Genomic DNA, 15,953 nt, shown 5'->3' with positions numbered 1-15,953 from the left:
AGATGTTGCTGCAGTCTAACCCTGTGTATCTCTCTGTCTCTCTGTGTTCAGTCTGAGATGTTGTCCCAGTCTAACCCTGTGTATCTCTCTGTCTCTCTGTGTTCAGTCTGAGATGTTGCTGCAGTCTAACCCCGTGTATCTCTCTGTCTCTCTGTGTTCAGTCTGAGATGTTGCTGCAGTCTAACCCTGTGTATCTCTCTGTCTCTCTGTGTTCAGTCTGAGATGTTGCTGCAGTCTAACCCTGTGTATCTCTCTGTCTCTCTGTGTTCAGTCTGAGATGTTGCTGCAGTCTAACCCTGTGTATCTCTTTGTCTCTCTGTGTTCAGTCTGAGATGTTGCTGCAGTCTAACCCTGTGTATCTCTCTGTCTCTCTGTGTTCAGTCTGAGATGTTGTCCCAGTCTAACCCTGTGTATCTCTCTGTCTCTCTGTGTTCAGTCTGAGATGTTGCTGCAGTCTAACCCTGTGTATCTCTCTGTCTCTCTGTGTTCAGTCTGAGATGTTGTCCCAGTCTAACCCTGTGTATCTCTCTGTCTCTCTGTGTTCAGTCTGAGATGTTGCTGCAGCACCAGTCTAACCCTGTGTATCTCTGTCTCTCTGTGTTCAGTCTGAGATGTTGTCCCAGTCTAACCCTGTGTATCTCTCTGTCTCTCTGTGTTCAGTCTGAGATGTTGCTGCAGTCTAACCCTGTGTATCTCTCTGTCTCTCTGTGTTCAGTCTGAGATGTTGCTGCAGTCTAACCCTGTGTATCTCTCTGTCTCTCTGTGTTCAGTCTGAGATGTTGTCCCAGTCTAACCCTGTGTATCTCTCTGTCTCTCTGTGTTCAGTCTGAGATGTTGCTGCAGTCTAACCCTGTGTATCTCTCTGTCTCTCTGTGTTCAGTCTGAGATGTTGCTGCAGTCTAACCCTGTGTATCTCTCTGTCTCTCTGTGTTCAGTCTGAGATGTTGCTGCAGTCTAACCCCGTGTATCTCTCTGTCTCTCTGTGTTCAGTCTGAGATGTTGCTGCAGTCTAACCCTGTGTATCTCTCTGTCTCTCTGTGTTCAGTCTGAGATGTTGCTGCAGTCTAACCCTGTGTATCTCTCTGTCTCTCTGTGTTCAGTCTGAGATGTTGCTGCAGTCTAACCCTGTGTATCTCTCTGTCTCTCTGTGTTCAGTCTGAGATGTTGTCCCAGTCTAACCCTGTGTATCTCTCTGTCTCTCTGTGTTCAGTCTGAGATGTTGCTGCAGTCTAACCCTGTGTATCTCTCTGTCTCTCTGTGTTCAGTCTGAGATGTTGTCCCAGTCTAACCCTGTGTATCTCTCTGTCTCTCTGTGTTCAGTCTGAGATGTTGCTGCAGCACCAGTCTAACCCTGTGTATCTCTCTGTCTCTCTGTGTTCAGTCTGAGATGTTGTCCCAGTCTAACCCTGTGTATCTCTCTGTCTCTCTGTGTTCAGTCTGAGATGTTGTCCCAGTCTAACCCTGTGTATCTCTCTGTCTCTCTGTGTTCAGTCTGAGATGTTGTCCCAGTCTAACCCTGTGTATCTCTCTGTCTCTCTGTGTTCAGTCTGAGATGTTGTCCCAGTCTAACCCTGTGTATCTCTCTGTCTCTCTGTGTTCAGTCTGAGATGTTGCTGCAGTCTAACCCTGTGTATCTCTCCCTGTCTCTCTGTGTTCAGTCTGAGATGTTGCTGCAGTCTAACCCTGTGTATCTCTCTGTCTCTCTGTGTTCAGTCTGAGATGTTGCTGCAGTCTAACCCTGTGTATCTCTCTGTCTCTCTGTGTTCAGTCTGAGATGTTGCTGCAGTCTAACCCTGTGTATCTCTCTGTCTCTCTGTGTTCAGTCTGAGATGTTGTCCCAGTCTAACCCTGTGTATCTCTCTGTCTCTCTGTGTTCAGTCTGAGATGTTGCTGCAGTCTAACCCTGTGTATCTCTCTGTCTCTCTGTGTTCAGTCTGAGATGTTGCTGCAGTCTAACCCTGTGTATCTCTCTGTCTCTCTGTGTTCAGTCTGAGATGTTGTCCCAGTCTAACCCTGTGTATCTCTCTGTCTCTCTGTGTTCAGTCTGAGATGTTGTCCCAGTCTAACCCTGTGTATCTCTCTGTCTCTCTGTGTTCAGTCTGAGATGTTGCTGCAGTCTAACCCTGTGTATCTCTCTGTCTCTCTGTGTTCAGTCTGAGATGTTGCTGCAGTCTAACCCCGTGTATCTCTCTGTCTCTCTGTGTTCAGTCTGAGATGTTGCTGCAGTCTAACCCTGTGTATCTCTCTGTCTCTCTGTGTTCAGTCTGAGATGTTGTCCCAGTCTAACCCTGTGTATCTCTCTGTCTCTCTGTGTTCAGTCTGAGATGTTGCTGCAGTCTAACCCCGTGTATCTCTTTGTCTCTCTGTGTTCAGTCTGAGATGTTGCTGCAGTCTAACCCTGTGTATCTCTCTGTCTCTCTGTGTTCAGTCTGAGATGTTGTCCCAGTCTAACCCTGTGTATCTCTCTGTCTCTCTGTGTTCAGTCTGAGATGTTGCTGCAGTCTAACCCTGTGTATCTCTCTGTCTCTCTGTGTTCAGTCTGAGATGTTGTCCCAGTCTAACCCTGTGTATCTCTCTGTCTCTCTGTGTTCAGTCTGAGATGTTGCTGCAGCACCAGTCTAACCCTGTGTATCTCTCTGTCTCTCTGTGTTCAGTCTGAGATGTTGTCCCAGTCTAACCCTGTGTATCTCTCTGTCTCTCTGTGTTCAGTCTGAGATGTTGTCCCAGTCTAACCCTGTGTATCTCTCTGTCTCTCTGTGTTCAGTCTGAGATGTTGTCCCAGTCTAACCCTGTGTATCTCTCTGTCTCTCTGTGTTCAGTCTGAGATGTTGTCCCAGTCTAACCCTGTGTATCTCTCTGTCTCTCTGTGTTCAGTCTGAGATGTTGCTGCAGTCTAACCCTGTGTATCTCTCTGTCTCTCTGTGTTCAGTCTGAGATGTTGCTGCAGTCTAACCCTGTGTATCTCTCTGTCTCTCTGTGTTCAGTCTGAGATGTTGCTGCAGTCTAACCCTGTGTATCTCTCTGTCTCTCTGTGTTCAGTCTGAGATGTTGCTGCAGTCTAACCCTGTGTATCTCTCTGTCTCTCTGTGTTCAGTCTGAGATGTTGCTGCAGTCTAACCCTGTGTATCTCTCTGTCTCTCTGTGTTCAGTCTGAGATGTTGCTGCAGTCTAACCCCTGTGTATCTCTGTCTCTCTGTGTTCAGTCTGAGATGTTGTCTGCAGTCTAACCCCGTGTATCTCTCTGTCTCTCTGTGTTCAGTCTGAGATGTTGCTGCAGTCTAACCCTGTGTATCTCTCTCTGTCTCTCTGTGTTCAGTCTGAGATGTTGCTGCAGTCTAACCCTGTGTATCTCTCTGTCTCTCTGTGTTCAGTCTGAGATGTTGTCCCAGTCTAACCCTGTGTATCTCTCTGTCTCTCTGTGTTCAGTCTGAGATGTTGCTGCAGTCTAACCCCGTGTATCTCTCTGTCTCTCTGTGTTCAGTCTGAGATGTTGTCCCAGTCTAACCCTGTGTATCTCTCTGTCTCTCTGTGTTCAGTCTGAGATGTTGCTGCAGCACCAGTCTAACCCTGTGTATCTCTCTGTCTCTCTGTGTTCAGTCTGAGATGTTGTCCCAGTCTAACCCTGTGTATCTCTCTGTCTCTCTGTGTTCAGTCTGAGATGTTGCTGCAGTCTAACCCTGTGTATCTCCCTGTCTCTCTGTGTTCAGTCTGAGATGTTGTCCCAGTCTAACCCTGTGTATCTCTCTGTCTCTCTGTGTTCAGTCTGAGATGTTGCTGCAGCACCAGTCTAACCCTGTGTATCTCTCTGTCTCTCTGTGTTCAGTCTGAGATGTTGTCCCAGTCTAACCCCGTGTATCTCTCTGTCTCTCTGTGTTCAGTCTGAGATGTTGTCCCAGTCTAACCCTGTGTATCTCTCTGTCTCTCTGTGTTCAGTCTGAGATGTTGTCCCAGTCTAACCCTGTGTATCTCTCTGTCTCTCTGTGTTCAGTCTGAGATGTTGTCCCAGTCTAACCCTGTGTATCTCTCTGTCTCTCTGTGTTCAGTCTGAGATGTTGCTGCAGTCTAACCCTGTGTATCTCTCCCTGTCTCTCTGTGTTCAGTCTGAGATGTTGCTGCAGTCTAACCCTGTGTATCTCTCTGTCTCTCTGTGTTCAGTCTGAGATGTTGCTGCAGTCTAACCCCGTGTATCTCTCTGTCTCTCTGTGTTCAGTCTGAGATGTTGCTGCAGTCTAACCCTGTGTATCTCTCTGTCTCTCTGTGTTCAGTCTGAGATGTTGCTGCAGTCTAACCCTGTGTATCTCTCTGTCTCTCTGTGTTCAGTCTGAGATGTTGCTGCAGTCTAACCCGTGTATCTCTGTCTCTCTGTGTTCAGTCTGAGATGTTGCTGCAGTCTAACCCCGTGTATCTCTCTGTCTCTCTGTGTTCAGTCTGAGATGTTGCTGCAGTCTAACCCTGTGTATCTCTTTGTCTCTCTGTGTTCAGTCTGAGATGTTGCTGCAGTCTAACCCTGTGTATCTCTCTGTCTCTCTGTGTTCAGTCTGAGATGTTGTCCCAGTCTAACCCTGTGTATCTCTCTGTCTCTCTGTGTTCAGTCTGAGATGTTGCTGCAGTCTAACCCCGTGTATCTCTCTGTCTCTCTGTGTTCAGTCTGAGATGTTGTCCCAGTCTAACCCTGTGTATCTCTCTGTCTCTCTGTGTTCAGTCTGAGATGTTGCTGCAGCACCAGTCTAACCCTGTGTATCTCTCTGTCTCTCTGTGTTCAGTCTGAGATGTTGTCCCAGTCTAACCCTGTGTATCTCTCTGTCTCTCTGTGTTCAGTCTGAGATGTTGCTGCAGTCTAACCCTGTGTATCTCTCTGTCTCTCTGTGTTCAGTCTGAGATGTTGCTGCAGTCTAACCCTGTGTATCTCTCTGTCTCTCTGTGTTCAGTCTGAGATGTTGTCCCAGTCTAACCCTGTGTATCTCTCTGTCTCTCTGTGTTCAGTCTGAGATGTTGCTGCAGTCTAACCCTGTGTATCTCTCTGTCTCTCTGTGTTCAGTCTGAGATGTTGCTGCAGCACCAGTCTAATCCGTGTATCTCCGACACGGCCGGTAAGACTCCTCTGGACCTGGCCTGTGAATTTGGACGAGTGGGGGTGAGTCACACACACACACACACACACACACACACACACACACACACACATGTATAATGTCTACAGGTGGTGTCTCCTCAGTAGTAATGTGTGTATAATGTGTACAGGTGGTGTCTCCTCAGTAGTAATGTGTGTATAATGTCTACAGGTGGTGTCTCCTCAGTAGTAATGTGTGTATAATGTGTACAGGTGGTCCAGCTGCTCCTCAGTAGTAATGTGTGTATAATGTCTACAGGTGGTGTCTCCTCAGTAGTAATGTGTGTATAATGTGTACAGGTGGTGTCTCCTCAGTAGTAATGTGTGTATGATGTGTACAGGTGGTGTCTCCTCAGTAGTAATGTGTGTATAATGTCTACAGGTGGTGTCTCCTCAGTAGTAATGTGTGTATAATGTGTACAGGTGGTGTCTCCTCAGTAGTAATGTGTGTATAATGTGTACAGGTGGTGTCTCCTCAGTAGTAATGTGTGTATAATGTCTACAGGTGGTGTCTCCTCAGTAGTAATGTGTGTATAATATGTACAGGTGGTGTCTCCTCAGTAGTAATGTGTGTATAATGTGTACAGGTGGTGTCTCCTCAGTAGTAATGTGTGTATAATGTCTACAGGTGGTGTCTCCTCAGTAGTAATGTGTGTATAATGTGTACAGGTGGTGTCTCAGTAGTAATGTGTGTATAATGTGTACAGGTGGTGTCTCCTCAGTAGTAATGTGTGTATAATGTGTACAGGTGGTGTCTCCTCAGTAGTAATGTGTGTATAATGTGTACAGGTGGTGTCTCCTCAGTAGTAATGTGTGTATAATGTGTACAGGTGGTGTCTCCTCAGTAGTAATGTGTGTATAATGTGTACAGGTGGTGTCTCAGTAGTAATGTGTGTATAATGTGTACAGGTGGTGTCTCCTCAGTAGTAATGTGTGTATAATGTGTACAGGTGGTGTCTCCTCAGTAGTAATGTGTGTATAATGTGTACAGGTGGTGTCACCTCAGTAGTAATGTCTGTATAATGTCTACAGGTGGTGTCTCCTCAGTAGTAATGTGTGTATAATGTCTACAGGTGGTGTCTCCTCAGTAGTAATGTGTGTATAATGTGTACAGGTGGTGTCTCCTCAGTAGTAATGTGTGTATAATGTGTACAGGTGGTGTCTCCTCAGTAGTAATGTGTGTATAATGTGTATAGGTGGTGTCTCCTCAGTAGTAATGTGTGTATAATGTGTACAGGTGGTGTCTCCTCAGTAGTAATGTGTGTATAATGTGTACAGGTGGTGTCTCCTCAGTAGTAATGTGTGTATAATGTGTACAGGTGGTGTCTCCTCAGTAGTAATGTGTGTATAATGTGTACAGGTGGTGTCTCCTCAGTAGTAATGTGTGTATAATGTGTACAGGTGGTGTCTCCTCAGTAGTAATGTGTGTATAATGTCTACAGGTGGTGTCTCCTCAGTAGTAATGTGTGTATAATGTCTACAGGTGGTGTCTCCTCAGTAGTAATGTGTATAATGTGTACAGGTGGTGTCTCCTCAGTAGTAATGTGTGTATAATGTGTACAGGTGGTGTCTCCTCAGTAGTAATGTGTGTATAATGTGTACAGGTGGTGTCTCCTCAGTAGTAATGTGTGTATAATGTCTACAGGTGGTGTCTCCTCAGTAGTAATGTGTGTATAATGTGTACAGGTTGTCCAGCTGCTCCTCAGTAGTAATGTGTGTATAATGTGTACAGGTGGTGTCTCCTCAGTAGTAATGTGTGTATAATGTGTACAGGTGGTGTCTCCTCAGTAGTAATGTGTGTATAATGTGTACAGGTGGTCCAGCTGCTCCTCAGTAGTAATGTGTGTATAATGTGTACAGGTGGTGTCTCCTCAGTAGTAATGTGTGTATAATGTCTACAGGTGGTGTCTCCTCAGTAGTAATGTGTGTATAATGTCTACAGGTGGTGTCTCCTCAGTAGTAATGTGTGTATAATGTCTACAGGTGGTGTCTCCTCAGTAGTAATGTGTGTATAATGTGTACAGGTGGTGTCTCCTCAGTAGTAATGTGTGTATAATGTCTACAGGTGGTGTCTCCTCAGTAGTAATGTGTGTATAATGTGTACAGGTGGTGTCTCCTCAGTAGTAATGTGTGTATAATGTGTACAGGTGGTGTCTCCTCAGTAGTAATGTGTGTATAATGTGTATAGGTGGTGTCTCCTCAGTAGTAATGTGTGTATAATGTGTATAGGTGGTGTCTCCTCAGTAGTAATGTGTGTATAATGTCTACAGGTGGTGTCTCCTCAGTAGTAATGTGTGTATAATGTGTACAGGTGGTGTCTCCTCAGTAGTAATGTGTATAATGTGTACAGGTGGTGTCTCCTCAGTAGTAATGTGTGTATAATGTGTACAGGTGGTGTCTCCTCAGTAGTAATGTGTGTATAATGTGTATAGGTGGTGTCTCCTCAGTAGTAATGTGTGTATAATGTGTATAGGTGGTGTCTCCTCAGTAGTAATGTGTATAATGTCTACAGGTGGTGTCTCCTCAGTAGTAATGTGTATAATGTGTACAGGTGGTGTCTCCTCAGTAGTAATGTGTGTATAATGTGTACAGGTGGTGTCTCCTCAGTAGTAATGTGTGTATAATGTGTACAGGTGGTGTCTCCTCAGTAGTAATGTGTGTATAATGTGTACAGGTGGTTTCTCCTCAGTAGTAATGTGTGTATAATGTGTACAGGTGGTTTCTCCTCAGTAGTAATGTGTGTATAATGTGTACAGGTGGTGTCTCCTCAGTAGTAATGTGTGTATAATGTGTACAGGTGGTGTCTCCTCAGTAGTAATGTGTGTATAATGTGTACAGGTGGTGTCTCCTCAGTAGTAATGTGTGTATAATGTGTACAGGTGGTGTCTCCTCAGTAGTAATGTGTATAATGTCTACAGGTGGTGTCTCCTCAGTAGTAATGTGTGTATGATGTGTACAGGTGGTCCAGCTGCTCCTCAGTAGTAATGTCTGTGCAGCGATGATCGAACCGAAGCCGTCGAACCCAAACGGCGTCTCTCCTCTTCACCTGGCCGCCAAGAACGGACACATCGATGTCATACGGTCAGGACATGACATCATCGCTGACATCGTCACTCTGACATCGTAACCACTCTGACATCATCATCATCACTCTGACATCATCATGACTGACAGCATCATCCCTCTGACATCGTAACCACTCTGACATCATCATCATCACTCTGACATCATCACCACTCTGACATCGTAACCACTCTGACGTCATCATCATCATCACTCTGACATCATCACCACTCTGACATCACCATCATCATCACTCTGACATCATCACCACTCTGACATCACCATCATTCTGACATCATCATCACTCTGACATCATCATTCTGACATCACCATCATTCTGACATCGTAACCACTCTGACATCATCATCACTCTGACATCACCATCACTCTGACATCACCATCACTCTGACATCACCATCGCTCTGACATCACCATCACTCTGACATCACCATCACTCTGACATCACCATCACTCTGACATCACCATCGCTCTGACATCACCATCGCTCTGACATCACCATCGCTCTGACATCACCATCGCTCTGACATCACCATCGCTCTGACATCACCATCGCTCTGACATCACCATCGCTCTGACATCACCATCACTCTGACATCACCATCACTCTGACATCACCATCACTCTGACATCACCACCGCTCTGACATCACCATCACTGCTCTTATGTTTATATTGTGTGTTTTACATTTACATTTAAGTCATTTAGCAGACGCTCTTATCCAGAGCGACTTACAAATTGGTGCATTCACCTTATGACATCCAGTGGAACAGCCACTTTACAATAGTGCATCTAGGTCTTTTAAGGGGGGGGGGGGGAGGGGGAGAAGGATTACTTTATCCTATCCTAGGTATTCCTATCCTAGGTGTTTGCTGATCGAATCAGGAATAGACGTTATAGACATTAACAGTGTGTGTGTGTGTGTGTGGTGTGTGTGTGTGTGTGTGTGTGTGTGTGTGTGTGTGTCAGTCTGCTGATCCAAGCAGGTATAGACATCAACAGACAGTCAGAGTCGGGGACGGCGCTGCATCAGGCAGCTCTCTGTGGAAAGACTGAGGTGGTGAGACTGCTGTTGGATGTGAGTACAACTATTTCTAACACTGACCTGTAGCCCTGACCTCTAGCCCTGACCTCTAGCCCTCTAGGCCTGACCTCTAGCCCTGTCCTCTATTCCTGACCTGTAGCCCTGACCTCTAGCCCTGACCTCTAGCCCTGACCTCTAGCCCTGACCTCTATTCCTGACCTGTAGCCCTGACCTCTAGCCCTGACCTCTAGCCCTGACCTGTAGCCCTGACCTGTAGCCCTGGCCTCTAGCCCTGACCTCTATTCCTGACCTGTAGCCCTGACCTCTAGCCCTGACCTCTAGCTCTGACCTCTAGCCCTGACCTCTAGCCCTCTAGCCCTGACCTCTATCCCTCTAGCCCTGACCTGTAGCCCTGATCTCTAGCCCTGACCTGTAGCCCTGACCTTTAGCTCTGACCTGTAGCCCTGACCTCTAGCCTTCTAGCCCTGACCTGTAGCCCTGATCTATAGCCCTCTAGCCCTGACCTCTATTCCTGACCTCTAGCCCTGACCTCTATTCCTGACCTCTAGCCCTGACCTCTAGCCCTGACCTCTAGCCCTGACCTCTAGCCCTGACCTGTAGCTCTGATCTCTAGCCCTGACCTCTAGCCCTGACCTCTAGCCCTGACCTCTAGCTCTGACTTCTAGCCCTGACCTCTAGCCCTGACCTCTAGCCCTGAACTCTAGCCCTGACCTTTAGCCCTGAAGTCTAGCCCTGACGTCTAGCCCTGACCTCTAACCCTGACCTGTAGCCATGAACTCTAGCCTTGACCTCTAGCCATGAACTCTAGCCCTGACCTCTAGCCATGAACTCTAGCCCTGACCTCTAGCCTTGAACTCTAGCCCTGACCTGTAGCCCTGACCTCTAACCCTGACCTGTAGCCCTGAACTCTAGCCTTGACCTCTAGCCATGAACTCTAGCCCTGACCTCTAGCCTTGACCTGTAGCCCTGAACTCTAGCCCTGACCTCTAGCCATGAACTCTAGCCCTGACCTCTAGCCCTGACCTCTAGCCTTGAACTCTAGCCCTGACCTGTAGCCCTCTAGCCCTGACCTCTAGCCCTGACCTCTATTCCTGAACTCTAGCCCTGACCTGTAGCCCTGACCTCTAGCCCTAGCCCTGACCTGTAGCCCTGACCTCTAGCCCTCTAGCCCTGACCTGTGGCCCTGACATCTAGTCCTGGTCTCTTGCCCTCTAGCCCTAAACTCTAACCCTGACCACTAGCCCTAACCACTAGCCCTGACCTCTAGCCCTGACCTTGACCCTGACCTCTAGCCCTGACCTCTAACCCTCTAGCCCTGATCTTTGACCCTGACCTCTAGCCCTGACCTTGACCCAGACCTCTAGCCCATAGCCCTGACCTCTAGCCCATAGCCCTGATCTTTGATCAGGTGCTTCTACACCTGCATTGCTTACTGTTTGGGGTTTTAGGCTGGGTTTCTGTACAGCACTTTGAGATATCAGCTGATGTAAGAAGGGCTATATAAATACATTTGATTTGATTTGATTTGACCCTGACCTCTAGCCCTGACCTTTAGACCTCTAGCCCTGACCTCTAACCCTCTTGCACATATATCCACATATTCTAAGCCAGAACCGTCCAGAGTAGTGATGCTAGTTGGGCGGGCGGGAACTGCAGCGATCGGTTGAAGAGCATGCATTTAGTTTTACTAGCGTTTAAGAGCAGTTGGAGTCCACGGATGGAGTGTTGTATGGCATTGAAGCTCGATTGGAGGTTTGTTAACACAGTATCCAATGAAGGGCCAGAGGTATACAGAATGGTGTCATCTGCGTAGAGGTGGATCAAAGAATAACCAGCAGCAAGAGCGACATCATTGATGTATACAGAGGAAAGAGTCGGTCCGAGAATTGAACCCTGTGGCACCCCCTTAGAGACTGCCAGAGGTCCGGACAACAGGCCCTCCGATTTGACACACTGAACTCTATCTGAGAAGTAGTTGGTGAACCAGACGAGGCAATCATTACAGAAACCAAGGCTGTTGAGTCTGCCGATAAGTTTACAGTGATTGATAGAGTCAATCTGGCCTTGGCCAGGTCGATGAAGACGGCTGCACAGTACTGACTTTTATCGATGGCGGTGATGATATCGTTTAGTACCTTGAGAGTGGCTGAGGTGCAGGAGTTCATGTGGTGGTCCTAAAAGTAACTAAAGTTCATCTAGGTTCATTATGGGTTGTATCTCCAGTTCATCTGGTCCTAATAGTAACTAGAATTAATCTAGGTTCATTATGGGTTGTATCTCCAGTTCATCTGGTCCTAATAGTAACTATAATTCATCTAGGTTCATTATGGGTTGTATCTCCAGTTCATCTGGTCCTAATAGTAACTATAATTAATCTAGGTTCATTATGGGTTGTATCTCCAGTTCATCTGGTCCTAATAGTAACTATAATTAATCTAGCTTCATTATGGGTTGTATCTCCAGTTCACCTGGTCCTAATAGTAACTAGAGTTCATCTAGGTTCATTATGGGTTGTATCTCCAGTTCATCTGGTCCTAATAGTAACTATAATTAATCTAGCTTCATTATGGGTTGTATCTCCAGTTCACCTGATCCTAATAGTAACTAGAGTTCATCTAGGTTCATTATGGGTTGTATCTCCAGTTCATCTGGTCCTAATAGTAACTAGAGTTAATCTAGGTTCATTATGGGTTGTATCTCCAGTTCATCTGGTCCTAATAGTAACTAGAGTTCATCTAGGTTCATTATGGGTTGTATCTCCAGTTCACGTGTTGCTCCTAGATTTCACGTGGTGCTCCTAGATTTCATGTGGTGCTCCTAGATTTCATGTGGTGCTCCTAGATTTCATGTGGTGCTCCTAGATTTCATGTGGTGCTCCTAGATTTCATGTGGTGCTCCTAGATTTCATGTGGTGCTCCTAGATTTTATGTGGTGCTCCTAGATTTTATGTGGTGCTCCTAGATTTCATGTGGTGCTCCTAGATTTCATGTGGTGCTCCTAGATTTCATGTGGTGCTCCTAGATTTCATGTGGTGCTCCTAGATTTCACGTGGTGCTCCTAGATTTCACGTGGTGCTCCTAGATTTCACGTGGTGCTCCTAGATTTCACGTGGTGCTCCTAGATTTCATGTGGTGCTCCTAGATTTCATGTGGTGCTCCTAGATTTTATGTGGTGCTCCTAGATTTCATGTGGTGCTCCTAGATTTTATGTGGTGCTCCTAGATTTCATGTGGTGCTCCTAGATTTCATGTGGTGCTCCTAGATTTCATGTGGTGCTCCTAGATTTCACGTGGTGCTCCTAGATTTCACGTGGTGCTCCTAGATTTCACGTGGTGCTCCTAGATTTCATGTGGTGCTCCTAGATTTCATGTGGTGCTCCTAGATTTCATGTGGTGCTCCTAGATTGTATGTGGTGCTCCTAAAGTTGGGAGCATCAGCACTACCAATGAAAAATGTTAATGTTAAAGCCTTGGATGTATTGACGATGTTTTGACGGATGATTATTGGTTATTGATCCCGTAGAGTGGCATCAGTGCTGGGGTGAGGAACACTCTGTGTCAGACGGCTCTGGACATCGTTAACCAGTTCACCGCCACACAGGCCAGCAGAGAGATCAAACAGCTGCTGAGAGGTAACCCTAACCCCTGACCCCTAACCCCTGACCCTAACCCCTGAACTCTAACTAACCTCACAGGCCAGCAGAGAGAACAAACAGATACTGAGAGGTAACCCCTGACCCCTAACCCCTGAACTCTAACTAACCATACAGGCCAGCAGAGAGATCAAACAGCTGCTGAGAGGTAACCCCTGACCCCTAACCCCTGAACTCTAACTAACCATACAGGCCAGCAGAGAGATCAAACAGCTGCTGAGAGGTAACCCCTGACCCCTGAACTCTAACTAACCTCACAGGTCAGCAGAGAGAACAAACAGATACTGAGAGGTAACCCCTAACCCCTGAACTCTAACTAACCTCACAGGTCAGCAGAGAGAACAAACAGATACTGAGAGGTAACCCCTGACCCCTGAACTCTAACTAACCTTACAGGACAGCAGATATATTAAACAGCTAATGAGAGGTAACCCCTAACCCCTGACCCCTAACCCCTGACCTCTAACTAACTATACAGGCCAGCAGAGAGATCAAACAGCTGCTGAGAGGTAACCCCTGACCCCTGAACTCTAACTAACCTCACAGGTCAGCAGAGAGAACAAACAGATACTGAGAGGTAACCCCTGACCCCTGAACTCTAACTAACCATACAGGCCAGCAGAGAGATTAAACAGCTGCTGAGAGGTAACCCCTGACCCCTAACCCCTGACCCCTGACCCCTGAACTCTAACTAACCATACAGGACAGCAGAGAGATCAAACAGCTGCTGAGAGGTAACCCCTGACCCCTAACCCCTGACCCCTGAACTCTAACTAACCATACAGGACAGCAGAGAGAACAAACAGATACTGAGAGGTAACCCCTGACCCCTGAACTCTAACTAACCACAGGCCAGCAGAGAGATCAAACAGCTGCTGAGAGGTAACCCCTGACCCTAACCCCTGAACTCTAACTAACCATACAGGCCAGCAGAGAGATCAAACAGCTGCTGAGAGGTAACCCCTGACCCCTAACCCCTGAACTCTAACTAACCATACAGGCCAGCAGAGAGATCAAACAGCTGCTGAGAGGTAACCCCTGACCCCTAACCCCTGAACTCTAACTAACCATACAGGACAGCTGGGTGTGTGTGTTTTGACATTGAGTTTGACTCTGTGTGTGTGTGTGTGTGTGTGTGTGTGTGTGTGTGTGTGTGTGTGTGTGTGTGTGTGTGTTTGTAGATGCGTCAGCTGCGATGCAGGTCAGAGCTCTGACAGAGTACTGCACAACTACGACCTGACGAGCCTCAACATCAAGACTGGAGACATCATCACGGGCACACACACACACACACACACACACACACACACACGCACACACACACACACACACACACACACACACACACACACACACACACACACACACACACAACACCAAGACTGGAGACATCATCACGGTACACACACACACACACACACACACACACACACTCAACATCAAGACTGGAGACATCATCACGGTACACACAGACTCAGTGTGTGTGTGTGTGTGTGTGTGTGTGTGTGTTAGGTTCTGAGCAGCATTCTGACGGCGGTGGAAGGGTTGTATCCATGACAACCGGACAGGAAATGACCGCGTCGGCTACTTCCCCTCCAGCATGGTGGAGGTGATCAGCAAGAGGCCAGGTGACCAGCACACAGTGACCCCTGACCCCTAACAGAGAGAGAGAGAGACCAGCACACAGTGTGTATGTGTGTGAGCGTGTGTGTGTGAGGGTTAGACAGCACTCTGTGTCTCAGCTGTCTCCTAACTTGTCATCCCTCCATCCCTCCGTCTTCCTTCCCTCCCCCTGCTGCCTATCTGTCTCTGTATCTGTCATTACCTCGTAGACCGTCCCTGCTGCCTACCTCTGTCTCTGTATCTGTCATTACCTCGTAGACCGTCCCTGCTGCCTATCTGTCATTACCTCGTAGACTGTCCCTGCTGCCTATCTGTCTCTGTATCTGTCATTTACCGTCCCTGCGTACCTCTGTCTCTGTATCTGTCATTACCTCGGACCGTCCCTGCTGCCTATCTGTCATTACCTCGTATACTGTCCCTGCTGCCTATCTGTCTCTGTATCTGTCATTACCTCGTAGACCGTCCCTGCTGCCTACCTCTGTCTCTGTATCTGTCATTACCTCGTAGACCGTCCCTGCTGCCTATCTGTCTCTGTATCTGTCATTACCTCAGACCGTCCCTGCTGCCTACCTGTCATTACCTCAGACCGTCCCTGCTGCCTACCTGTCATTACCTCGTAGACCGTCCCTGCTGCCTACCTGTCATTACCTCGTAGACGTCCCTGCTGCCTATCTGTCATTTCCTCGTAGACCGTCCCTGCTGCCTATCTCTGTCTCTGTATCTGTCATTACCTCGTAGACCGTCCCTGCTGCCTATCTCTGTCTCTATCTGTCATTACCTCAGACCGTCCCTGCTGCCTACCTCTGTCTCTGTATCTGTCATTACCTCGTAGACCGTCCCTGCTGCCTATCTGTCATTACCTCAGACCGTCCCTGCTGCCTATCTGTCATTACCTCGCAGACCGTCCCTGCTGCCTACCTCTGTCTCTGTATCTGTCATTACCTCGTAGACCGTCCCTGCTGCCTACCTCTGTCTCTGTATCTGTCATTACCTCGTAGACCGTCCCTGCTGCCTACCTCTGTCTCTGTATCTGTCATTACCTCGTAGACCGTCCCTGCTGCCTATCTGTCATTACCTCAGACCGTCCCTGCTGACTACCTGTCATTACCTCGTAGACCGTCCCTGCTGCCTACTCTCCGTCTCTGTATCTGTCATTACCTCAGACCGTCCCTGCTGCCTACCAGTCATTACCTCATAGACCGTCCCTGCTGCCTATCTGTCATTACCTCGTAGACCGTCCCTGCTGCCTACCTGTCATTACTCGTAGACTGTCCCTGCTGCCTATCTGTCATTACCTCGTAGACCGTCCCTGCTGCCTACCTGTCATTACCTCGTAGACCGTCCCCTGCCTATCTGTCATTACCTCATAGACTGTCCCTGCTGCCTACCTGTCATTACCTACCGTCCCTGCTGCCTACCAGTCATTACCTCGTAGACCGTCCC

The 15,953-nt window shown here is 47.7% G+C and overlaps 1 pseudogene; it reads left to right on the top strand.

Moving 5' to 3' along the window:
• Positions 1-15,953, top strand: part of LOC135560293 (caskin-1-like) — a 123,215-nt pseudogene that overhangs the window by 71,206 nt on the left and 36,056 nt on the right.

The sequence above is a fragment of the Oncorhynchus nerka genome, linkage group LG15 (assembly GCF_034236695.1).
Source record: "Oncorhynchus nerka isolate Pitt River linkage group LG15, Oner_Uvic_2.0, whole genome shotgun sequence".
NCBI lineage: Eukaryota > Metazoa > Chordata > Actinopteri > Salmoniformes > Salmonidae > Oncorhynchus > Oncorhynchus nerka.
Note: the sequence above shows the minus strand (reverse complement) of the source record. Positions and strands in the feature narration are given on the sequence as shown.